Raw genomic sequence first — 7,749 nt, 5'->3', positions numbered from 1 at the left:
CCCCCCCCCCCCCCCCCCCCCCCCCCCCCCCCCCCACATTGGTACCGAGTGGAGGGTACCCTGTTTCTCCAACACAAAATGAGTGTTTGTACCGTTTGGCCTTGTATATATTTTTTACTGTTTTAATAAAATGATCTGAAGGTGAGCTGGATCAATGCACAGTTCAAATGATGGCAACGTTGACGGTATTTTGGTGTAATGTCTATACTTCTCCTGGCGTCAGCGATGTCTCGAAGCTAAGATGCCATCATTACGTTGCCCAGAAACCAAATGTTCACCAGGAAGTTTAATCAATACACGCATTTCTACACCCCGCCCCTTTCTCCCCTCCCGTGTCCAAGATTCTTAAAACAACAAATGACATTTATGTCGAACCAACAAGGTAGTGAAACCCTAGGTGCTTTTTATTTGCTCATGGGATGTGAGAGTGCTTGGAAAAGCTTGAATGTATTGCCCATCCCTAATTGCCCTTGAGAAGGTGGTGGTGAGCCCACTCTTGAACCGCTGCAGTCCTGTGGTGTAGGTACACCCACAGTGCTGTTAGGGAAGGAGTTCCAGGATTTTGACCCAGCGACAATGAAGGAACAATCCGTATAGTTTCAAGTCAGGATGGTGCGTGGCTGGGCAGCACGGTGGGCATTGGTAGCACTGCAGTCTCACGGCGCCGAGGTCCCAGGTTCACTGTCCGTGTGGAGTTTGCACATTCTCCCCGTGTCTGCGTGGGTTTCGCCCCCACAACCCAAAGATGTGCAGAGTAGGTGGATTGGCCATGCTAAAATTCCCCCTTAATTTGAAAAACAATAATTGGGTAATCTAAGTTTATTTAAAAAACAATGGGAAGGTTAAGGTTACAAATTGGAGAGGTTTTAAATTCTGCCTGGTTCTCAAAACAACCCAAAATGATGTGCAGGGTAGGTAAATTGACCGCACAAAACTGACCCTTAATTGGAAAAAAGTATTTGGGTAATCTGAATTTATACAAAAAAACAAATTGGAGACTTTTAGGGAGGAAATTCGAGAATTTAGAGCATAGATTTCTGAAGGCAAGTCTACTAACAATTGGGTGAAAGAAGTAAAGGATACACAGGTGTCCAGAGTTGGAGGAATGCAACAGGAAGAGGTTATAGATAAAGACGAGGCAAGACTATAGGGGTATTTTAACATGGGGAAATAGGTTTTAGAATGGAGATGGTGACTTAAGCACTGAACTATTGACAGAGGATAACAAATTTACACCAGAGGTTACAATTTAATTATTTTAAGAATTCCCAGCTTAGAGAATCTGAAGACACGTGTTGTACATATGGGCTCCTCACATTTGTTTCAATATGGCTGCAGCTGCAATCAATTGGCATTGCGATGAAGCTGTTTTACCAGGACTTTGCTACAGATTTGGGATTTGGAAAGGGGCTGCAGTAATATAGGAAACACACAGCTAGTGTGGGCATATCACACTGCAGTAATATAGGAAACACACAGCCAGTGTGGGCATATCACACTGCAGTAATATAGGAAACACACAGCCAGTGTGGGCATATCACACTGCAGTAATATAGGAAACACACAGCCAGTGTGGGCATATCACACTGCAGTAATATAGGAAACACACAGCCAGTGTGGGCATATCACACTGCAGTAATATAGGAAACACACAGCCAGTGTGGGCATATCACACTGCAGTAATATAGGAAACACACAGCCAGTGTGGGCATATCACACTGCAGTAATATAGAAAACACACAGCCAGTGTGGGCATATCACACTGCAGTAATATAGAAAACACACAGCCAGTGTGGGCATATCACACTGCAGTAATATAGAAAACACATAGCCAGTGTGGGCATATCACACTGCAGTAATATAGAAAACACACAGCCAGTGTGGGCATATCAAAGTGCATGAATTGCAATACCATCATGACTAGTTCATCTGTTTCAATGATGTTGGTTAAGGGACACAACAGTTCAATGGGATCTTTTGCTTTCACCTTAGAGGGCAGATGGGGCCTCGTTTGCTCATGTCTTACTTTTAAAAATATTTTTGCATTTAAGGCTCTACGAAGGGACTTCAACCATACGTACACCTTTGACCCAGAGGCAAGAGTAAAGCCACTGACAGCTATATAAACGGTATAGAAACTTGACCAGTGCTGTTAAATATAAAGTTAATTTTCCAAGAACATAGAACAACATAGAACATACAGTGCAATAGGAGGCCATTCGGCCCATCGAGTCTGCACCGACCCACTGCAGCCCTGACTTCCCCCCTCCATAACCCAATAACCCCTCCTAACCTTTGTGCTCGCTAAAGGCAATTTATCATGGCCAATCTATCTAACTTGCATATCTTTGGATGGTGGGAGGAAACTGGAGCACTGGGAGGAAACCCACGCAGACACTGGGAGAACGTGCGGACTCCGCACAGACAGTGACCCAGTGGGAATCGAACCTGGGGCCCTGGCGCTGTGAAGCCACAGTGCTATCCACTTGTGCTATTGTGCTGCCCTGTGGTCAGCATAGTGGCACAATGGTTAGCAATGTTGTCTCAGGGCGCTGAGGTCCCTGCTTTGATCCCGGCTCTGGGTCACTGTCCGTGTGGAGTTTGCACATTCTCCCCGCTTTTGCGTGGGTTTCGCCCCCACAGCCCAAAGATGTGCAGAGTAGGTGGATGGCCAGTTTAAATTGCCCCATAATTGGAAAAAATGAATTGGGCACTCTAAATTTATTTTTTTTAAATGTTGGCCAGACACACACCAGATACACTGGTGTGCTGTAAAATATAGAGTGCCACTGCATAGACACGTGCTTTCATTTACCCTGACAGAGAAAATTATAGTCTTTAGGGAAAAGCCACGGGACCAAGTTAGGTGCAGCAAGAATAAACAGAACTGGATGATTATTTAATGTGTTTCAGATATTAGGAGCTCCATTGGCAGGACATATATCGAACAATGAGTACGCAATTGCACCAGTACTGAATCAATATTTATAATTTTGGTTAGAGTGTGGCCAGTCAGATTCTGTTGGGAATAGTTGATTCCTCTTTGCAGTCTGCTTGTCAATCTGGACTGGAAAACATTCTGGGTTTTATCTCATTATTTTTTTTTGCAGAACATCCATAGAATCCTAGCGTTAGCACTGCTGCCTCACAGCGCCGAGGACCCGGGTTTGATCCTGGGCCCCAGTCACTGCCCGTGTGAAGTTTGCATGTTCCCCTTGTGTCTGCGTGGGTCTCACCCTCACAACCCAAAAGATGTGCAGGGTAGGTGGATTGGCCACGCTACATTGCACCTTAATTGGAAAATTCAAAACTAACAAAAAAGAAACAAATCTGTGCGAATGTGATGACGGCCTGTGCAGGATAGAATTTAAAGACACCAGAAATGGAAAGCACTCCAAAAATGAATTGGGTACTCTAAATTTTTTATTTAAAAAAAATAAATTTAGAGTACCCAATTCATTTTTTCCAATAGGGGGGCAATTTAGCGTGGCCAATCCACCTACTCTGCACATCTTTGGGTTGTGGGGGTGAAACCCACGCAAACACGGGGAGAATGTGCAAACTCTACACAGACAGTGACCCAGAGCCGGGATCGAACCTGGGACCTCGGCGCCGTGGGACTCCTCTAAATTAAAAAAGAATGACTGGAAATTATACATTGGAGTTAATCACGAAAACCAGAAAGTAGAGATGAGGTGGAAGCCTGGTTTTTGAAATCTGAGATTGAGTAAGAAGGCAAAATAATAATAATAATCTTTATTAGTGTCACAGGTAGGCTTACATTAACACTGCAATGCAGTTACTGTGAAAATCCCCTAGTCGCCACATTCCGGCGCCTGTTCGGGTACACGGAGGGAGAATTCAGAATGTCCAATTTATCTAACAAGCACATCTTTCCGGACTTGTGGGAGGAAACCGGAGCACCCGGAGGAAACCCACATGGACACGGGGAGAACGTGCAGACTCCGCACAGACAGTGACCCAAGCTGAGAACAATAATCATGCTATATCCTGATGACCCTGGAATAGAATGAGACGTTTGACAGTATGAGCTGGATTTTCGGAAATCAACATTCATGGTGAATATAAAACAGAAAGGTTACTTTAAATTTTAATGTGATTGCAAATCTGTCTCACATCCACCAATGGAACTGTAGAATCATTGTAGATACAGTGTAGGTACAACCATAGTACGGTTACGGAGGGAGTTCCAGAATGTTGTCCCATCGACAGTGAAGGAACTGGGATATATTTCCAAGTCGGTAGCGGCACGGTGGCACAGTGGTTAGCACTGCTGCCTCAAGGCGCTGAGGTCCACGGTTCGATTCCGGCTCTGGGTCACCGTCCGTGTGGAGTTTGCACATTCTCCCCGTGTTTGCGTGGGTTTCACCCCCACAACACAAAGATGTGCAGGGCAGGTAGATTGGCCACACTAAATTGCCTCTTAGTTGGAAAAAAATTAATTGGGTACTCTAAATTTAAAAAAAAATAAAATAAAAAAATATTTCCAAGTCGGGGTGGTGAGTGACTTGATGGGGAATCTTCAGATGACGGAGTTCCCAAGTCTCTGCTGCTCTTGTCCTTCCAGATGGTAGTGGTCGTGGGTTTGGAAGGTGCTGCCTAAGGAACCTTGGTGAGTTCCTGTTGTGCCTCTTGTAGATGGCACAGACAGCTGCTATTGTTCGTGGTGGTGAAGGGTTTGAATGTTTGTGGAAGGGGTGCCAATCAAGCGAGTTGCTTTGCCCTGGATGATGTCATGGTTCTTGAGTGTTGTTGGAGCTGCACTCATCCAGGAAGGTGGAGAATATTCCATCACACTCCTGACTTGTGCCTTGTAGATGGTGGACAGGCTTTGGGGGGGTCAGGAGGTGAGTTACTTGCCGTAGAATTCCTAGCCTTTGACTGGCCCTGGTAGCCACAGTATCAATATATTCTTTATTAGTGTCACATGTTGGCTTACATTAACACTGCAATGCAGTTACTGTGAAAAGCCCCTAGTCGTCACATTCTGGCGCCTGTTCGGCTAGTCTCATTAATGGTGACCATGATGTCAGTGACCAGGTACCATCAATTGTTGTAAAAACCCAACGGCAGCACGGTGATGCAGTGGTTATCACTGCTGCCTCACGGCGCTGAGGACCCAGGTTGAATCCCGGCCTTGGCTCAAAATCCGTGTGGAGTTTGCACATTCTCCCCGTGTTTGCGTGGGTTTCATCCCCCACAGCCCAAAGATGTGCAGGCTAGGTGGATTGGCCACGCTAAATTGCCCCTTAATTGGAAAGCAATAATTGGTTACTCTAAATCTATTTTAAAAAAATTGTTGTTAAAAACCCATGTGGTTCACTGCACCGTTCCGGGAAGGAAATCTGCCATCCAGGCCCTCATGTGACACAAAGTCCCAGAAATGTAGTTGACTCTGAAATGGCCGAGCAAGCCATTCAGCTCAAGGGTAATTAGGGATGGGGAACACACGTTGACCTTGCCAGTGATGGCCACATCCCATGAATTACAAAAAGTGACTTATATTATGCTTTATATGGCCACAGTCCAGCCCAGATAAAACACTGACATGCAATTTGAAGTGCAGTTACTGATGGTTTAAGAAGGCAGCTTACCACACTGTTTATTAAAATAAATTTAGTGTACCCAATTCATTTTTTCCAATTAAGGGGCAATTTAGCCTGGCCAATCCACCCACCCTGCACATCTTTGGGCTGTGGGGGCGAAACCCACACAAACACGGGGAGAATGTGCAAACTCCACACGGACAGAGACTCAGAGCTGGAATCGAACCTGGGACTTCGGCGCCGTGAGGCCGCAGTGCTAACCACTGCGCCACCGTGCTGCCATTACCGCCCCCTTCTGAAGGGAAACAGGAATGGACAACAAATGCTGCATTTGCAAAGTAATGTCCACATTCCATGAAATAACATACAGTGAAGCTCTCCAGATGTAGGACACAACGCAAGCAAGGTCTGCACAGCAAATTCCCCAAAAACAGCAACGTATTCATGCCCAGACAATCAACTTCTGTGATGTTGATTGAGGGGATAAATACTGGCAGCACACCAGGGATAACTCCCGTGCCCCTTTGTGAAGTCATGGCAAGGAATGTGTTGTGCTCACCTGAGAGGGCCTTCGGTTCAGTTGCTCATCCAGAAGCTCATGCCTCTGGGGTTGTGGTTGTTGTGACGTTTTGGCAATCTGGGATGGCATATGACTTTTGTTACCATGGCAACCAGGAATCCCCCTAATGCAAAAAGCTTAACGCAACCGAGGAATTCCCTCTAATAGAATCATAAATACAGTACCATATCTCATGACATCATCAGCGCAGCAACAATCATTAAACATTAAACTGACATTGGAACAGCTGTTTGCAGTTTACAGCAGTGACACTAATCTCAGCATCAGTATTGCTTTCAAAGCGGTAATCCCTTGGTATGTCTTTGAAGTCTTTCGTGCTGCAGCATTGCATTTATACCACTTACTCCCACATTCTGGGAGACTTTAGCCCTTCGCCTACTGAATAATTAAATGGCAAGATCTCTGCAGACCAAATGTACACAATTACAAATCATTGGATTAAAAAAAAAACACCCTTTACCAGAAATGTGCTGGAGCATGAAGCGAGCCACGAACCATTTGTGGAGAATGTGTAGACCCCACCGTCAATGCCGAGTGACTGAAGATCCACTTACGGCAATTGAACAAATCTGAATTCGAACGCCACCAAGCATCTTTATTTGATTTCTGAACTTTCCTTCCTTGTGCCAAGAAGAACTCAGAAATCTGACTGAAGGGAGTATGATTTAAGTGTCAATCAGGCACAGAGGGAAAGTAGTTTTTTTTGGGACACTTAACTGCACTCTTGAGATTTTTAAGGAAAGGGAAACAAGTTGCATTTTATACAGGATTTTTCACAATGTCTGGATGGCCCAAAGTACCTTACGGTCAGTGAATAGCATTGGAGGGACATCCCACTGCGATGTTAAAATGCAGCTGCCCAACTATTGCACAGCAAGATCCCAATAAGAATAATAACCTGCCTCTGGTGACTTTTTGGGAGGACTTTTTTTTAAAATTTAGAGTACCCAATTATTTTTTTCCAATTAAGGGGCAATTTAGCGTGGCCAATCCACCCAACCTGCACATCTTTGGGTTGTGTGGGTGGAACACACACAGACACGGGGATAATGTGCAAACTCCACACGGACAGTGATCCAGAGCCAGGATTCGAAACCGGGTCCTCAGCGTCGTAGTGCCAGTGCTAACCACTGCGCCATGTGCCAACCTGTCTCTGGTGATATTGGCAACTTTCCCAATGCCTGGCGACTTCTGCAATAACCTTGCAATTGTAAGAAAGGGTCCATTGATGGATGAGATATTTTAAATAAAATAAACAGGATTAGACAGGGCAGACTCAGAAAGAATGTTCCCGATGGTGGGGGAGTCCAGAACTAGGCGTCATAGTTTGAGGATAAGGGGTAAAGCTTTAGGACTGAGGTGAGGCGAAATCTCTCCACCCAGAGAGTGGTGAATCTGTGGAATTCGCAATCGCAGAAAGTAGTTGAGGCCAAAACATTGTGTCATTTCAAGAAGGAATTGGATATAGCTCTTGGGGCTAAAGGGATTAAGGGATATAGGGGGAAGGCGGGTATTGAACTTGATGATCAGCCATGATCAGAATGAATGGCGGAGAAGGTTCGAAGGGCCGAATGGTCTCCTCCTGCTTCTATTTTCTATGTT

The sequence above is a fragment of the Scyliorhinus canicula genome, chromosome 19 (assembly GCF_902713615.1).
Source record: "Scyliorhinus canicula chromosome 19, sScyCan1.1, whole genome shotgun sequence".
Taxonomy (NCBI): domain Eukaryota; kingdom Metazoa; phylum Chordata; class Chondrichthyes; order Carcharhiniformes; family Scyliorhinidae; genus Scyliorhinus; species Scyliorhinus canicula.
This window is presented reverse-complemented; position numbering follows the sequence as displayed.